The 18647-nt window shown below is 44.3% G+C and overlaps 1 protein-coding gene across 1 annotated transcript in view; it reads left to right on the top strand.

Moving 5' to 3' along the window:
- The first annotated feature begins 10196 nt into the window (after positions 1 to 10196).
- The window catches only part of LOC105290304 (zinc finger protein with KRAB and SCAN domains 7), a 24686-nt gene continuing 16235 nt past the window's right edge, over positions 10197 to 18647 (top strand). Inside the window, exons 1-2 of the mRNA XM_023529053.1 lie at positions 10197 to 10201; positions 17216 to 17219. The gene's annotated coding sequence lies outside the window, so the exon portion shown is untranslated. The remainder of the gene's footprint in view (positions 10202 to 17215; positions 17220 to 18647) is intronic.

Here is an 18647-nt window from a genome sequence, read left to right as displayed (position 1 = left end):
CCAGAGAGATGAGAATAAGGTAAAAGAGACAGTGATGGCACATTCAAACAGGGTAACCGAGAAGGGTTCAAGGGGCCATTTACAAAAGTGTTAAGGCTTAAGGGAACATGACATGGGGTAGTATTGGAAGCTAATGGACAGAAGCTGTGGCCTTCAGTTGAGGGACAGAGCCAGTCCGTGGTCTAGTATGCTTTTCAGAGATAACAGACCAAAACCACAAGTCATGCAGCAGAAGCATGCACAGAGGAGAAAACTTTGACCCCCAGCTGTATCTGGACCCATAGTCTTGTCCACCCTCCCCTACCCGCCGCCAGCAGAACCAAAGGACCAGGACATAACTTGAACTTGAACATCAGAAGTGAAAGGAACATTGTCCAGGAGGATCCAGTGCTGACGCCCCATATTGGCCACACTCCAATTAAAACATGTCCTGCCAGCGCTTTCACATACCTGTCCCCCTTGAATCCTTATAACCTGCCCCAAACTCTAGATAGGAGAATTCGGGTTTTTCCAACACAAGCTGCCCATTTTCCATTGTGTAGCACTACACAATAAACACCACTTTTCTTCACTGCACCCCAGGGGCAACGTAATTGGCTATCAGCAGTGCTAGGTAGATGACTCTTTGCTCAATTACACTGGGGATTAAGTACCCTGAACCTGATTCTCCTGATCTCATGTCAGAGTCTGCTGTTGCGGAGACAGTTTGGAAGAAGAGTCGGAGTCTGGAAATGTTTAACTAACATGGATAAGGGAGAGGAGAAATGGCAATGCTAGCATCCCCCGCCCCTGTCTCCATGGCTTTTTATTAAGTTTCACTACAATGCTGGCTTTGTAATTTATTAATCATTACCATCAAGTTAGTAAATACAAGCTACAGCCAATTCCCAGATCCAGCCTCAAAGCCTGCATCGTGTTCAGCTATTTCTTCTCAAGTATCTTTTTCTTATCCTCTAAAGTATCCCTTTCTTGTGCCTAGAGCAAGAAGTCTCAGAATCGGTCAGGCGTGTACGCCCTCCCTGCAATGTGTTCTTGTGTGCAAGTCCACATCTGCTTCTGATGTCCTTGTTGCTCCAAGCACCAGGCATCCTGCCAGGACTGCGGGTGTCTCTTACAACAGTCTGCCAGTGGCCCGACCCAAGTGGAAGCTTGTGGGTAGCCCAAGGTCAGCCTCCCAAGTCTCAGGGCAGGGTTGAGAAGGACCGAGGGTGAATATGCAGAGTGTGGTTCCATGGAAAGTAACCTCACAGGGTGATCTGATCATAAATTCCTAACTGTGCAGGTCATGGTGGGTAGTCACGCCGCACACATATTAACTTCTTTGGTGAAAACTTTTAAAGCAAGCCCTGCCCATTGTTCTTGTGCATCTAGGTTAATACACCTTTGAAAAGCCAGAAGTAATACCCCTCAACAGCATAACTGATGCTGGACAGGGGGAATCCTCTTCCCCACAGTGGGACTCAAGCCCTATGCCAAGAGAGAGCCTTTGGCTTGGTGCAGGAAGGAATTCAAGAGCGAGCTGGAGTTCAAGACAAAGGAACGCTTATTAGAGAAGGACTAATACTCCAAAGAGATGTGGTCTCCTCTCAGAGTCAAGAGAATGAGACCCCAAACATCTAAAAAGCTGGGTTTACATCTATATTTTTAGTTTCTATGGAAAACCACTGATTATGGGGAATGAAGCATGGGAAGAAAAGGTTGAGTTTACTCTTTAACCTATACAAGGTACATCTTGAAGTTTTTGTTTTCTTTTTATGGTATGGGTAAACGTTAACAGTATGGGCAAATAGTAGGTAGTAATCTTTACAGGAATTTTCCTTAGTTCTGTAAGCTCCTTGTGGCCTGGCTGCATGGCTGGTCAGCCAGGTTTCCGTGTCTGGCAGCATGTAGCAGGCTCTGAATTCCATCTGGTTTAAAATTTAGTTAACCTGTGTAGTTCCCATGCCTCTTTCCTATATAATTCCCCCCTTGGAGATTTTATTCTCATATTCTTAAGAGGTTGTTGAGAGATGATGGTCTGCCTTCTGTCACTTCTTTAAAGCTGATATAGAGCCATATTCCCTGTCGGGAATAAAAGTCTCTGGAAGCCTATTCTAAGGGCCTTAAAGGCAGAGAACATGGAGTTGTTTCAGTAACTGAAAGTGGTTGGAAGCCTTGCATGACCATCATCTTTATGTGGAATTGCTGTAGCCTAGAAGATATAAATTTAACAAGAAGATCGAAAAGACCAGGACCAAAAGTTAATAGTAAAACAAAATATACTAAAGGTCCTAAAAAGGGTAAGATCCACATAAAGCAAGGGAACTGTTGTAGCCACCAGCCCCTGATAGACACACGGACCACTAGAAATCAGTGAGTTATAGGAAACACACTCTTTATTCAGCCAGCTGGGTCTGCCAGGGGTACGCAGACCCCAAATTAAGCAGCCCCGAAATGTAGAGGTACAGGGTTTTTAAGCCCTAAACCCCTATTCTTTATCCTGTTTGAACACTTAAGTCTATTTTTCTTCTTTTTACTAACTGTCAACCCACAGGTCGGTTGTGCAAGCGGGCGTACAGAAGCAGAAAGCTTATTGTTAGAATGTTATGTTCCTATAGGCGGTAGCCAAGCAGTAATTTTTCAGCCAGCACAGAACCAGCCCCTAAAGGAGTCTTTAGTCTCTTGTTTCCTTCATTATATCAGTGTAAGCATTCTACCTGTTTATATGTTCTATTTAAATTAGGCAATGGTCACCTTGGGACACTCTTGGGCCTTACTGCACATGTGAGGTGATAGGGACAGGCTCTTGTTGCTGATATGTCTCCCAAGGCTCCTTAATGCCTATTAGTGGTACCTGAGGGTGGATAGTCCTGTGAAATTTAGGTTCCAGCAGCTGACTTTTCTAACTCAAGAGCAGGAAGTCGCCCTCCTGTCTCACAACCACCCTTAAGAAAACACATAACCTTGTAATTCGATTCCCACCTGGCTTTCTTCCACCTTCATGTAATCTTCCTTACGTTCCCTCCTTAATTTCAAATGCATAAAAGAAGCTGCAAAACTTATTCTCTGGAGTACTGGAGATCTTGCTCCCCGGCATATGGCTCAAATAAATTACAAAAATTCTCTACAGGTTTGGACGTATCTTTCGTCAGTAGGGTAACTTGAAAATATCCAACATACTCCAAAAGGAAACTGGGCACTGCTTGTCTATGCTTAATGTGTCTATTGGTTTCCTTTTGAAATAACATTCTTAGGTAATTTGACTCAGGAGGTGGGGGTGGGGGGATGTGAACATTTATAACCACCCATAGGAAAGAGTTTTGAGTTTTATCTGATTTTAAACAAAACTCTCCCATCGTAGAAGAGCATGAGCAGGTTCTCTGTGTTTGGGGTGTGCTTACTGTAGGTTTCTCAACATGAAGGCAGCTAGCATGTATAGCACCCAGATTGGGGTGATCAAACATATCCACTGGACAGGCCCCGCTAGCATTTTCAAAGCTGCAGGAGTAGCCACTAGGAGGGCAGCTCTGTTTTGAAGTGCTCAACGGCTTCTTTAAGCTCAGCCCACCTTTGCCAACACCTGATTTCTCTGAGAGCTGAGCACAGAGCCCATAGCAATGAAGTTTCTTCCTGTCTCTGCTGAGAGGCTTATTCTTACAGATCGTGCCAGTGTGCTTGGTTAGGATCCTAGGCAGAGCATCTCCAACTTTAATAGTGCCTATGAATACAAATCATGCGGGAGTAAAACTGGTTTAACTGGTTAAACTGCAGATTCTAACTCAGGAAGTCTGGAGAGGGGGCCAAAGAGCATTTCCACACGAAACCTAGCGGTGCCCTTGCTGTGTTCCCCCACCAGGCTTTGAGTAGCAAAGACCTGTGAATGGAAATCACTGGCTGAACTTGCTGCACATTATATCCCCTGGAGAGCTTTCAAAGAGTCTCCATCCCATATCAATTAAATCCAAACCTTTGTGGGTGGGGCCCAGGTATTCCTAGTTCTTTAACTCCCCAGGGTGGTTCCAAGGCGTAGCCAAGTTTGTTGATTCTATGACTACAGGATTCTTCCTTTACCTTGATTCCCTACTGTAAGCAAAAGCCACATGTTAAAGGTTTTTTTTCGGTTAGTTTGCTTGTTTTAAAATTTTAAAACGCATCAGCTTTCTGCTTCTAAAAGAAAGGGGAAAAGTTATCCCTTAATTTTCTCCTCCTATATTGAAATGGGGAAGAAGTAAGTTTGGTTGGGGGTGTGGGGGGCGCGGGAATGGGATCTGGAATGTGACCAGAGGAAAAAAAGAAAAGAATGTAAAACAGAATCATCTGTGGCCAAGTGACAGAAAACAAATTTTCCTGGTGGAATTTTCACTCTTTTTCTGTCCATAAATCTGAGTCGTGGCTTTGAAGGCATATCTGCCTTTTCCATCACTTAATTACTTACTATGGGTAGAGACTGCAGACTAGTGGGAAAAACTGATAAGCCATTACACCAATAACTTAATTTCAATGATTACAAATGCTAAGTTAACAATGTATTTTTACATTTTTTTACATATTTAAAAAAAATAACGGGGTTGAGAGTGTTAGCAAAAATTCCAAAATAAATTAAAAGAGAGTTTTATTCATACATGATTTGCAAATCAGAGAATGTAGCCCTTGGTATGAACCAAAGACACATTCCGAATTGGAAGGGATAGGGCTAGGTTATTAAAGGTGAAAGTTGCAAGGGGCTGATGATCAAAGAGATGGGTTGCTAGGGGAAACAAGACCACAAACTTACATTATTTGTCTTCTGATTTAGTGGAGGCAACTGGAATTTTCAAAGGTAGGCCGCTTCAGTAGTCGGCATGTGGGGCTGTGGTACGAGAACAATGGGTAGTATATGATCAGGCATTTGTCAGCGTCCTAGTTCAGGCTTGTAGAACAAAAGCCTTTGGGTTACTTATCAACAGAAATCAAACAGTTTCAGACTGCTCTGCAGGCCCTTTCCAAGTCCACGGAGCAGAGTCGTGCTCTATAAGCAGCCTCGAGTCCTGCAAAAATCCAAATGTTGGACCACAAATTATGATATTAAAGTTCTTATTGGTCCTCAAGAGTGACTGATTATAATGCCTTATACACTGCACACTTCTTGTGTCTCTGAGCACACTGCCTGACCCAGGTTGGTTTGGGTTGCCCTAGAAAATAGAGTCAGTAAGTACAAGAGCCACCAAAGACAAATCCATCATATGTCTCCTGTCCCATCTCCATCTACAGGAAGAATAGAGGGCAGCATGGCTTTGAGCTGGGATCCCAGAACCTAGGGGACGGAGGTTGTGGGCAGGGAAGTGAGGAGGGCTAGACAGGCTGAAGGGGAAGGTTCCAAGGACAACTAAAGTCCCTGTCTGACAATAGGCACCAACCAGAAGCAAGGATGATCCAAAGTACCAAGGCCAACAATGTACTCAGAGATCAAGAACACAGGCAAGACTGAGGGTCAAAACTTACACCAAGAAGTGAGAGCAGTCTGCTTCCTGGGCAATAACCTAAAGAGAACTGGAGAGGCAAATACAAAGCACTACAAGGTTTAGTTTGTACCTATGGTTATGGCTATTCTGGTTCTTACCATTTTTTAAAGTTTCTATATAACAGTTGGTAATGCAACACTTTCTATATAACAGTTGGTAACCCCTCTCTGGGGTTCAGTGCCCTGAACCCCAGAGAGGCTCCCCGACACCCCACCTCACTGTCCAGGCCTCTTGAATCACTCACATGATCCAACAACAAAAAGGTTAATGTCTGGCCCATCAGGGGCCCTTCAGACCTGCTCTCATCCATACAGGCTGGTACAAATTGTGAATATTTTAAATATCACCCCTGAAGGGAAAAGAAACCTAAGTAGCACTTTCAGTTCTGGCTGTGGCCAAATATTCTTCCTTACCTGAAACTCCTCACAGGTAGAATGAGACCAGATGGGAAGAGAGCTCCTTCAGCAACTCTCCCCATTCCCAGTTTAACCCTTTAATTGCTGGATCATATGACTAATTCAGGGTTGGGATGACTGTAAAACAATAAAGGATGACGTGGATTCACAAGGTAGGGACAACCGGTGCCAGATGGCCTGGGGTTAAGGACTTCTTTTATTCTTCACAAGCCTGAAATAATTGTTCTCTGCATGGGGAGAGATGTGGGGTGCTTACTAGTAGGAGAACTGGATGTGCTCCATGCTTGTGGCCTCCTGCGTGTCCTGGCTCTGGTTACCTTATTTTCCGTACAGCAGGAGGTATGGATTCTATTGTGTGGCCTGGCTGCCAGGGTGTTAGTGGGGCTGGGGGTGTACAGAATCAGGGACATGTAGAGTCATAATTGCCCTGCTTGGGGTATTGAAGCATAACAGGTTAGATGCAGACTTGTAGGAAGCCAGAAGAGAGGACCAGGAGAGTTATTGGGAAGATGTTCTTGCATATACAGTTGACATTTGATATATGATCATCAATCAGTGGAAAGTGGGCCAAGAACAAGTAAATACAGAGTCAGAATGCCTCTACTGTTCCTTCCAAGATCAGGAGACAGACTGGAAACAGTCATCAGAAATCAAGGGTCTGGACAGTCATGGGGCAGGACATCTCCCTGGAGAACAAGTAGGCCAGGGCTGATGTGGACTTGTGTGAAGTGTGTCATTGCAATCTTCTGCCATCATGTGACAGATGCAGGTCAGCAATGAAGTCTTGGGAAATGTATCTGAGTTTTGTTGGTGTCTGGAATAAGTGTTACAATCCCTCTGGCCTCCCAGGCTTGGCCATGGCCAAGGTGCAGGTGTTGTAAGTGGCAAAGTATGGGTATAATTCCTGAAATAAGGAGTAGTGGGTTCTAAAGGCTGACAACAGGCTCTTCAAAAGAAGAAAGGCTGTAAATTCAGGCAGAATAGTGGACTGGATGGAGCAGTAGGGCTAATGCTACCTTTCAACCCTCGGAGGAATGAGAAAATGGAGTGTTTCTCAAATATGTCCAAAATTCTTTGCTGCTTCTCCCTTCAAGAGATGGAGCTTACTTCCTCTCCCCTTGAGTGTGGGCTGGATTTAGTGACTTGCTTCTAACAAATAGAATAATGTAGAAGTGATGATGTATCTCTTCTAAGACTAGGTTATAAAAAGGCCTGTGGCTTCCTCTTTGCTCTCTGTCTTTCTGAGACCACGCATATTGAGAGAAGCTAGCTGCCACTTGAGAACACCTGAGCAGCCTTACGGAAGGCTCATATGGTAAGAAACTGAGGACTCTTCCCCACAGCTAGTGAAAAACTCAGGCCTTGGGTCATGTGAATGAGTGGAAGCGGCTCCTCCAGCCCCAGTGAGGCCTTCAGATGACTACAATCTCAGGAAGGATCCTAACCCAGCTAAGGATCACAACCCAGCTAAGCCACTCCTGAATGTCTGGTTCACAGAAACTGTGAGATAAGAAATGTTTATTGTTTAAGCCATATGTTTTGTGATAACGTGATATGATAAATAGATAAATAGATAAAAAATACATAAAGTTTTTAAAACCTCTCAGATTTCTCACATTTTCCTTGGTCTGCAGTTCCTGACTCTTCTGAAATGACACTTTAAAATTTTGAAATAGTCTTATGCCCTAGTTTGGACTTTCTTCATCACGCATAAGAGACATAGATCAAGCTAGTTTGAGCAAAAGGGGAAATTATTGGTAAGATCTTACATAAACATTGGAATGATAGCATTTCAACTGGGTCTTAAAAGCCATTAGAGACAGACTAGAAGTCTGTTGGAACACATCAAATAGCTTTGTCCTCAGTTCTCAATCAAAAATCTTGGGAAAAGACTTTGATTGACCCATTGAGGTTACATGCCCACTCCTAGACCAATCAGCACTGGAGGGATAAGATTTCTGTTTCAAGTAACTCTGCATATTAGATAACCTGAAAACAAACCCTTCTGCACAGAGATGTAGAGGTTTAAAAATATGAAAAAGATTTTAAGAGACAGAGGCAGGCATTAGAAGGTCTCATCTACATCTATTAAGAGATCCAGAAAAGAATAAAAAATAACTGGGTATGTTCAAAGATAGAGGAAATGGTTCCTGGACCCAATTCCAAAGTGTGTGTGGAGGCTTCCCCAACCAACAAGTACCTCTGAGACACCACGAGGGTGTCTAAGAGTTCAACTCAATTCTGGCACTATTTACCCAGAGACAGAATCAGATTCCACAGGTAAAGGGCTCAGTCTCATAAGACTGCCCTCTACTTCAGATGCCAGCTGCAAGCCCAGGTGGTCACTTGTGCTTTTGACCAAGCAGCTATAAATCAGAGGTCCCCATGACCCCCTCCTCAGGTTGAATTAATTTGCTAAAATGACTCATAGATAGAACTCAAGAAAACCCATTTACTCACTAGATTACAAATTTATTCAAAGGATACTAAAGGATACAAATCAACAGCAAGATGAAGACATACATAGGACAAGGTCCCAAATGAAAGAGTTTCTGTCCTCGTGGAGCTTGGAGCCCTGCCCCGCCCCCAACAGTGGCACATGGAAGTATTCTGGTTTCCCAAAATGGAAAGTCTCCCAAAAAAGGGACCATAAACTGCTCTTTTGGTTTTTTAATGGAGGCTTCATTACTTAGTCATAATTGACTAAATCACTGGCCATGGGCAACTGATTCAGCCTCAAGTCCCTCTCCCCTCCCCGAAACTAGAGTGGAACTGAAAGTTTCAGTCCTCTAAAGACATGGTTGGCTCCTATTGGCAACCAGCCTCCTTTAGGTTAGCTGTAAAAGTCACCTTTATTAATATGACCCCAGGCATTGGATTTTTATAAAGTTCCCCAAGAGGTACTTCTTTGCATTTGAGTTGAGAAGCACTGGCTTAAATTTGTTTTGCCCCTTATGGAAAGGCTCCAAATTGATTCCTTGAAAAACGGTGATAGGCACCTCCTCTATTTGTCCCAAGAAGGCTGATTGGAGGGTAGGGCTGTATAAAAATCTGCTCTACCCAAGTTGCCCTTGACCCCAAGGCTAATCAATGATCCCAGCCTCCTCTCTCTCTGTCCTTAGATTTTAGAGTCCACAGACACCAGTATGACCTGCTCACTGCCATTGGGTAGGTCTTAACCTCATATGTGCCCTTTGCTTCCCAACTGCTCCTCTTTAGGACTTCAGGGCTCCTAGAGATGGAGCAGGAATGGTAAACAAAAGCTCCACCCAGATCAGTGCTTTTCAGACTTTAAGGTGCATACAAGTCACATGGGATCTTGCTAACAAGAAGATTCTGATTCATCACACAGTCTTCTCTTTTCACTTGGTACAGGGCTTCAGCTGTTCCTGCCTCTCTTGTAATACAGTATATGGCATATTTTTCTTGAATATTTTTAATATTTAACTTAGCTAGGTAAAAAATATTTTTGCTGGCCCATTTCATTTTTGGTGGATTTGGCTCACGGTAAAGTGAGATACTGGCTCTCTACATGTATTCCCACAGGCCTCTGAAAAACAGGAGCCCAGACTCTCTCTCTCACACTTGCCATTGCTTGCTGGATATTTCACTTGGATCTCCGTCAGCATCATAAATTTAATGACTAAAATTCATCTTCTTTTTATAAAACCAACTCTTTCCTCGTGCCACAGTTCAGATGTTGGCATTCTCACAGCTACCTCCCACAGCTATAATTCCCCCTCTCCCTCCCACAGATTACTCCTGGAGAATGTCTCTCACATCCTCCCTTTGCTTCCCACCGCCCCAGTGCAGGTAGTAATTGTCTCGTATTTACTCTATGGCACTAACTTCCTCCTCCTTCTCCCTGTTTCCGGTTTTCCCACTCAATTTTTACTGTATCAAAGAGCAGGAAAGGAAGAATACAGGAGAGAAAGCATAGGGTATAAATCACACCGTCAGAACACATCTAATAGCTTTGGCACAAAGTCCAAGGCTATGTTGACTGCAAACAAAAAGTCAGCCAGATATTTCTCCAGCAAAAATGGGTTTACTCAGAAAAATAGGAAATTGCAATCTGCTATATGCAACCATGATGAGCCACATGCAAATCCGCTAAAACAGACAAGAGGAAGCTCCTTTATAGAAGGGAAAAGGAAGTTTAGAAGGCCATTACAAAGAGTGTCCCCTGTTGTGGTTTGTGATGGCCATAAGGCATGAGAGCTCCCCCTTCTGGCCTCTCTACTTCACTTTAGAGAAGGTTTCTGTTTATTAATTTTTTACAGCTATCAGCTAATCTTAATGTATGTAAGCATATTATGTTCCCTTATTAAAAGGGAGGGAGGGAGAGAGATTTACAAGAGACCCACCTTAAACCATAACAACAGAAAATGTTGAAAAGAAAGGATGGGAAAAGATATACCAAACAAAAAGCATGAAAAGCTGGTAAAATATTAAGATGTGGCAAAACAGACTCCAAGGTTAGCCATTTAAAGGTACAAAATGGGACATTTCATACTGATAAAAAGGAACGAAGGGGAGACGATATGCCACCCCAACTGAGACCCAGCGGAATCCAGAAGAGCCAATATCAGAAAGAGAGTTATTATCAGCAATAACTTTTTTTTTTTATCTGAAAGACTTACCTGCCTGGCAGGACAAACATCTGACTACCAAATGTCTGCTCTTCTCACCTTCCTGGGAACAATCCTCCTCCTTTCAAAGCCTCAGGCCCCTATCCCATTCCACCAATTGAGGATAGCCTCAATGCCCAACTGCTGTTGCGTTTCATGTCTTTGTGGGATTCTGGTACATACAAAATTAAATTAAATTTCCTCCTGTTAATCTATTTTATGTCAATTTAATTATTAGACCGACAGAGAATCTAGAAGGGAAGAAGGGAAAAATTTCTCCGCCCCTATAGGAACAACTCCCAAGTCAGGAAACCCAAAAGTTACCCTCAATTCCTCTTTTTCCTCCATCCTCCATCCTTGCCCCTAATTTAAGTCATCAGAAAATCCTGTTCACTCTCCTTCCAAAATATATTACAAACCCAGCCATTTCTTTCTGGTTCCACAGCACTTGTCCCTGGTCCTGGTCTCTGTCTTCTCCGAAATGCTCTCCTGCAATGGTGCCTGATTGGCCTCCCTGCTTTCTTTCCTGACCTCATACTCTGTTTTTCCCCAGCAACCTCAAATGACTTAACCTAGCCTCTATCCACCTCTGACAGCATCTGACACTGTCACTCTCTCATCCAGTCACAGTGACCTCCCTTCTGTTATCTGATCAGCCAAGCCAAACACATCTCACCTTGAAGCCTTTGCAGCAACTCCTCTGCCTGGAATGCTCCTCTCCCACATTGTCAAGGGTACAGAAGCCTTTTTTCCATCTAATCTTCTGTTTAAATTGTACCTTCTCAGACAGGATAAATTTGTTTTTATGGTACCTGTTGATATAATAACGTAAGAATAACTCATTGTAAGAACAACTGTAATTGTCTTCCAACCTATGTGTTACCTTTAGAAATAAACTTCAGAAGGTTCCAGACTACTAATATTAGTCAGTGAAACGTTAAGATATGATGAAAACAGAAAACGGAGGATTCTCCTTCAAATCATCCCATTTATTTCTCTGCAGAGCACACATTTCCGGAAATTTTCTCGTATACTTGTCTTTTTCTGTCCACTAGGAGACACCTCTATCCTGTTAGTAACTGTATTCACAGGACCCTGGACAATGCCTGGCACAGAGTACAGTAAATGCTCAATAAGTGTGTGTTGAATGATTCTCATAAAGTTACATGCACTTCTGCACTTATCAGCACAGCTTTAAAATACATAAGGCAAAGACTGACGGATCTACGAACTGACTATCAAAGTGGAAGACCAACCAAACTCCCTTAGAAACATACCAAAGAGCAAAAATAACAAAGAACTTTTTAACCCATAACAGGTTAATGAGGACTTTTACCATCTATATTTCTGAATTTTAAAATAACATGTATTAATTTTAGAAAAGAGATTACATGTTGCTTCATTTCTACCTCCCAAAATTAAAAAATCATTGGTATGGTTCCAAGGAGCTGGACAAACCTATCCAAGGGGGCTAAGTGGATACCGAGATGGAAGCATGACAGAAAGGAAGGTACCTAACATTAGTTAGATTTAGGATTAGTCCAAAAAACATAATTGCTTGGACTTTAAAAAGTCCTATACATGGCCAATAATCTTTTGCAGCTGAGACTGGCTGCAGTGACCAGAGTCTGTGAGGGGCATCGTTCACCAGCTCGTTTACAATAAAGAACTAGAAGTTCTGACCTAAATTCACTGCAAAGCTCCATTTTTTCTACCATCTTAGTTTTGTAAGGAAAAAAAGTGTGTGTGTGTGTGTGTGTGTGTGTGTGTGTGTGTGTGTATTTCTGTCTATGCAGTAGAAAAAAAAACTACAAGAAATAGACCAAAAGGTTGATTGGTATCTTTGGAATATAGTTTATTTTTACTTTATTCTTTTACTCATTTACATTTTCTTCTATTTCTACAATGAATAAATACTACTTAGGTAGCAAAGAAAATGATATAAAGAAACACGTAACTGCCAAATCAAATTCTTAGGATGAGTCAGACTGGGCAGTAAGGGTGCTGCTTACCACTAGTCCATTTCCCATCGTCCCCGAGCAACGGTAAGGTCAGAAGCAAGGCGGCAGGCTATTAGACAGCACCCCAGTCCCAGGCCCATGTACATGCTCTTCCGATCGGGAGGGTTGGTGGTGGCTGGTTCTCTGTACATAAATAGCTCTTTGGGGCAGCTATACTGATCACTGCAACAGGCAAAGCAACATAAATCAGGATCTTCACACTTTGTTATCTGCACTAAATGGAGCAGCAGCAGTAACTCTGCGGTGCACTCCAGGTTTTGAAGCAGAATGGCTTTAAGCATTTCTGCAAACCCAAAACCTCATCTTCTTTTGCTCCCTCTCTTGACTCCACCCCCAGGTACTTCTCTCAGAGGACTTATAGGGCAGCCAAATAGAGACCACATTAGGCCCACGCTCTGAGTTATTTTCCTTATGGTATCATAGCAAATTGCAGACAATCTTCCCTAGGGATAATCCAAAATATTGTTTTTCTTCCAAGGTGGGCAAGTTAAACTTCTGTGATTAAGACCAGGGAAACTTGGTCTCAATAGACATTCCCTTCCAAAAGATCCAATAGATGTCAGTGTCAAATTGATGGACCTGCCCTCCCTACACTGGACAGACCTATCAGCTGCAAATATGCCCCAAGAGGAGCAGGGCACCCTCCCTCGCCCTCCTCACTCTGAGCTCTTCTCTGCCCCTCCCTCTGCAGCCTTCCCAGTTGGGCCAAATTGCTCACCTGGAGCCACCACAATGCAACCCTCCCAGACCAACCCCTCCAGACCTGGGGCCAGCCGAACCGCATCGCCAGCCCAGCAATAATGTTGCTTTCTCTCTCCAGGAAGCTGGAGATCTTCTGGTCTGTAATTCCAAAGTCTATCAACTCATTCTTGAGCTAAGGTGGCACGGTTTCTCCATCCATCCTAATACCCGAGCGACGTGTTCATCTCCCTGCGGGTACAAGGGCAAGTGAAGGGAACCGACACTTGTTGAGAATCTTGCTGTGCATCTTGTTTTGTGTTGGGTTCTTAGGGATGTTATCCCATTTTATTCCTCACGGCCACCTAAAGATAGCTCTCTTTATTTTACAGTTAGAGGAAATGGGTTCATATGGATAAAGCGCCATGCCCAAGATCGCACAGTTACAAATTGTCCCAGTTAGGAGTTATGAAGCTGAAAAATGAGCCTCTAAAGATGCATCAGAATTTCCTCTCAAGAGGAAAGTGTTCTGGGGATGTCTTAGTCCCATCAGTGCTAAGTTCCTGACACCTTCCAAGGCCAGCTTGTGCCGGTTGCTGTGGGCTGGAAAGCCCTGCTGGCTGTCCTTGTTTACTAGAATTATTTCAGAGCTGGTGACATTGACATATAGCCTAAATGCTGCCAGTTGTGCACAGAGGTTCTGTGGCTCAGCCTTCGCCATGGGAAGGACTGACCCACTCCTTAACTACTATGATCATCCTAGGCTGGTAACTTCTGTCACGACCCTGGGCCTAGAGAAATATTCAAAAAAGAGGGTGTGACACTAAAACTCCTCTTTCACCACGTTCCCAGAGCTTCTAGATTGCCCTCTTATTTTACCTACATGGAAACCACGTGGGCAATCAGAAGCCTTCAGGGAGTGACCTTAGGCCGCCACATCTTTTCAAAAATCCCACAAGGATGGTGGTAGATTAGTTCCCAAAATTCAATGAGGTCCCATCTTTTTACTACTTCTGGACTCAGGAAGTATTGTTGTAGACTCCGAAACAATAAGCCCTTTTCTCTTTTTATAACTCTGAATATCACATATAACTTTTAGTTGGAATCCCATTATAGAAACCTGGAGGTTTCTACGGAGGGGAGGTCAGACAGGAACAGCTTATTTAGTGGTGAAGGAACGAATAAAGCTCAACCTAAGCGGTTCATGCACTAAGCCTTACTTGGATGAAGTAACCTGTCTTTTCCAATCCATCATTTAGTACATGACCACTGGCATCTGGCAACGTGCCAGGAGCCACAGAAAGCTGTAGGGTATACTAGAGGACACTCCAACACTGTCATCACCCATCTCATAACCTGCTATTTTCTTCATGACATTTTAAAGAGCTGAGATTGTTAGCTGTTTGTGTCTTCCACTAAAAGGCATGAGAACAGGGTCTGTGTTTTCCTTCACCACTCTATCCTCAGTGCATAGTAAGTACTCTCATGCTAAATGAGAAGATGAATGAATGACTAAATGGGAATCTGACTTCTATTTTCATAATTGCCACTGTTTGGATGGAAAGACACTGGGTGAAAAGCCAGAATGACAGAGAATTAGGATGACAAGAGAATTGGCCCAACTCATTTCAGGTGAGCAGACCCTGGGGACGGCCTTGTTCCAGGCACTACTAGGAAAGAGAGAAGGAGGGGACATCACCTCCAATTGGGGAGAACTAGGTTGGCCTTCCAGAATGCCTACTCCGAAGTTGGAAACAGCCACTGAGGGAATTCTGTATGCTTAATTTGTAGAAACATTAGTGCGTGAAACACTGGTGTCATTGGGACACAGGGTAATGTGCTAGATACTCTTAGAAGATGTAGGCTTAGCCATGGAAGAGCTCTAAGGACAGATGGAGGCATCTTGAGGCCTCATATGTGAAGGAAATTTTATCAGGGTTCAGTTTCTTTTTGACTCTCTTCCCATTGCTCAATAGAAATAAAAAATATAAGTATCGCCTGTTCTCTAATGTAGTGGAAGAAGATCATCGGGGGACATTATGGTGGCTTAGGGACGCACAGATTTTATAGATTTAACCTAGAGATTGCATCACTGGTTTTTGTTAATTTCCTATAGTTTATGATAGGAAAAACCTGAACTGAAATGACGCCCCTTCCCCCCAAATGTCCATCCCTCAACATCTGGTCATGCTGTTCCCTTTCTCAGGCAGGCTCTCCTCTTGCCAACATACCTAAATGCTACAAGGCCCAACCCAATGCTGTTCCCTTTGAGGCTGTCTCTTATGCCTTTCAAGATGAATCTCTCCCTTGACTCTCTGGACTGTTCTTATGTTGGGTCACACTGCCTTTTAGTCAGAGATATCTACCTGCCCCTTGCCACTTCCAAGGTCCAATCTTACTCCTGTCTCCTTCTTGGAACCCAAAGTTTCTTGCACACTCTTTGTTATGTTTGTATGGTGCTTAATAAAACATGTCAAAGCTCACAACTTACCTCACTTAATGATCCGGAGATTCAGGGGCAAGCAGGCACAGATTTTTTTTTTTTTTTTCCATTTCACAGATAAACTTAAGATGCACTGGAGACATAATATGCCCAAGGTCCCAAATCCCAACTGGTAAGTGGCAGAGTCAGAGTCTGTCATACTCACAGACTGGAAATTGCAGTCTACGTTTGACATGCTTCGGGAATAATTTGGATTTCAAATCTGAGCTTTAACAACACCCAGAAACTGAAAGATTACAACCAATAGTGTAAAATTTATTTCCAAGCCCAAAACTGTGCTTTAGGAGAATTAAGGTAACGGACACTGTCACAGAAAAAGAGACAAGGTCTCTGGAGTGGGAGGCCTAAGACCTCTGTTCCTATCCCTCCGTGGTCCCGTTTCCCCCACCTGTAAAATGGGAAAGTGGTGGCTGGAGAAACGACTTTAAGGATCCTTCCTGCAGTCCACGAGTCCTTGCTCACGACCTGGTGGCTGGAACCTGTGGGTAGGATGGGCTGAAAAGGCTCCTTCCAATTTGCAGATGGGCATCGGGTACCGCCAGAAGCCGAGGTGGAGGCCCGGAGCGGGGACCTGGCCAGAACCGAGTACGGTGCCCCGCTTTCCGAAGACCACCGCGCTAGAACCCCCAGCCATGGAAGCACGGAGTCTGAGCGGAAAGGCCGAGTCCCGCGTGCCCAGCCGCGCCGTCGCTGGTGCGCCGGGATTCCCGGAAGGTCCCGCGGCTCTCAGGACCCGCGTCCCGAGAGTCAGTATCAGCGCCAACGAGGGGCGGGGGAGGCGGGGCCACCAGGGACCGCAGCTCCCACCCTTAGCGCCCGAAGGTGACATGCCCACCAGCACCGCAAGTCAGCCTTCAACCCCACAAGCAGTCCCCTCTAACGAGTGTCGAACAGAAGACGTGGTGTCGGCCCACATCGGGCTTACCATACAATGGGGAAGGCTGACAACTAAGCGGTGTTAATACGTTATGACAAATAAGGGCCGTGACAAGCACATGGAAGGCCACCACAGAAGTGCAAAAGAAGGGACATTTAATTCAAGTGGGGAAATGGGGTACATGGAAGACTTCCTGGAGAAGGGGGTTTCTCAGCTGTCTTGAAGGACAGGTCGAAGTTTTCGAGGTGACAGGAGAGTCTCTGCTCTCCTAGCTAGGGCTTGGGCCCCATCCACTCCTATTCCGCTTCACAAATGTGAGGTTCCTGCCCATATTACAACTATAGGGGTGGGAATGGGTTCTAGGGCCCCACTATTTTTTTTAGGGTGTGTAAGAGTGTCCTGGCTACTGAAAAGGGAACTGTGCACACAAATGATGTCAGAACATCTGAGAAGTTTGGGGTCAGAAAATCTCCAGACCTGACTATGCTCTCTCTTTGTGGTCTCCTTAAATCCAAAGACCCCTAGTAACACCCTTTTTACAGATGCCCTGCCTCAGGTAGGACTTAACACAGGGTAGGGAACAACGGTGACACAGAGCAGCATAGTAAGTTGTGTAGGTATTTTCTGTTGTTGTCGTTGCTACATACAAATGGGACAAAAGCTTGGCAGTCCCTGGCAATAATCTGGATACAGGCGATGAAGAAGTGGGAGAAAACATAATACTAGAAAACACCTATAATGCCTACAATGGGCCAGGCACCATTCGAAGTGCTTTGTAGGTATAATCTCACCCAATTCTCATATCGACTCTATGATTTAGGTAACATTATTATCCTTATTTTACAGATGAGGAAGCTGCAGCACAGAGAAGCTAAGGAACTTGCCCATGGTCACTCAGCCCGTGGTATGACATCCAGGGTTCTAGTTCGAGTCTCTGGGTGAATGATAGTGCCTTTTACAGTGCTGGGAACATGGGTGGAGCTTCAGAGTTGGGGGCAGATGGTGAGTTCTGCTTTAGGCATGTAGCATTTGGGTTGCCTGTTCTGTTAGCTCTCATACTAAAGCTAGTGTCATGGTTTCCTAGCGAGGTCAGGATAGTGTTCCCTCAGGCCTTCTGGGATTGTCTTTGGCCCAAATGCAGGTGTCCCAAGGTGCTATGTGGAAGGCATCCTGGAGCATGTCTTCCCCGCTAGGACCCAACCTAGTCATCATAGATCAGACCACAGTGCTGGCCACAGAGGTACCTATGAAGTCTAGACACACTGCCTGGATTAATCTGGCCCTTACAGACAATGAAGCCAACCACTTGAGCGTGAAATAACTCTAAAGAACAAAAAAACTCAATCTTGTTTTCCAGATCCTTGTGTCACCTACATACTAGGCAGCCAAAACTGTGGGACAACACATGGTCAAGGAAACCCGAAAACCAGAGCTGACGGCACTTGTTTTCTGCTCAAGAACCCTGAGTCTCTGAGGCCTCAATGAAGCAACAGGCCACATCCAATGACAATATCAGGCAGAGGCTAGGACCGCCCTCCTGTGAGATTTCCAAATATAGAGGATGACCTTGATGTCAGAAGGTCACTCGTTAGGTTCAGTGGGCAAAGACTTGTCTAAGAGATCTCCCTTAAGCCTGTGGAAACTCTGCAGCAAGTCTTCTGATGCCTTTGTTTCTGTGCTGGCTTGTGCAGAGACATGAAGAACATGTCAATTCCAGATGTAGGCCCAGAACACTCTTGGGATATTGCTAATCTCTAGAGCCCAGGAAACTGTTACTTTGGACCCTATAAGGGCCTATCTGCTGGGCTACAGTGAAATAAATACAATGCATAGTTAACTCCATTGGAAAGTGGTTCATAGTTAACTCCATTGGAAAGTGGTTCATCTTCTTTACCCTTCAGCCATGGCCATTACACCCAGAGGTTGTGCCTTCAGGGTCTGCTCAGTCATGTTAGCAGCAGGGTCCTGTTCCTGCTTCTGTGTGTAAATCACTCTTCAAGATGAAGTTCACCTGGGTAACACCTGCCTCCCAGATATTAAA

This window comes from Pteropus vampyrus, unplaced genomic scaffold (genome assembly GCF_000151845.1).
Source record: "Pteropus vampyrus isolate Shadow unplaced genomic scaffold, Pvam_2.0 Scaffold35, whole genome shotgun sequence".
Classification (NCBI taxonomy): domain Eukaryota; kingdom Metazoa; phylum Chordata; class Mammalia; order Chiroptera; family Pteropodidae; genus Pteropus; species Pteropus vampyrus.
The sequence above is the reverse complement of the archived record's forward strand: the minus strand, read 5'-3'. Positions and strand labels throughout refer to the sequence as shown.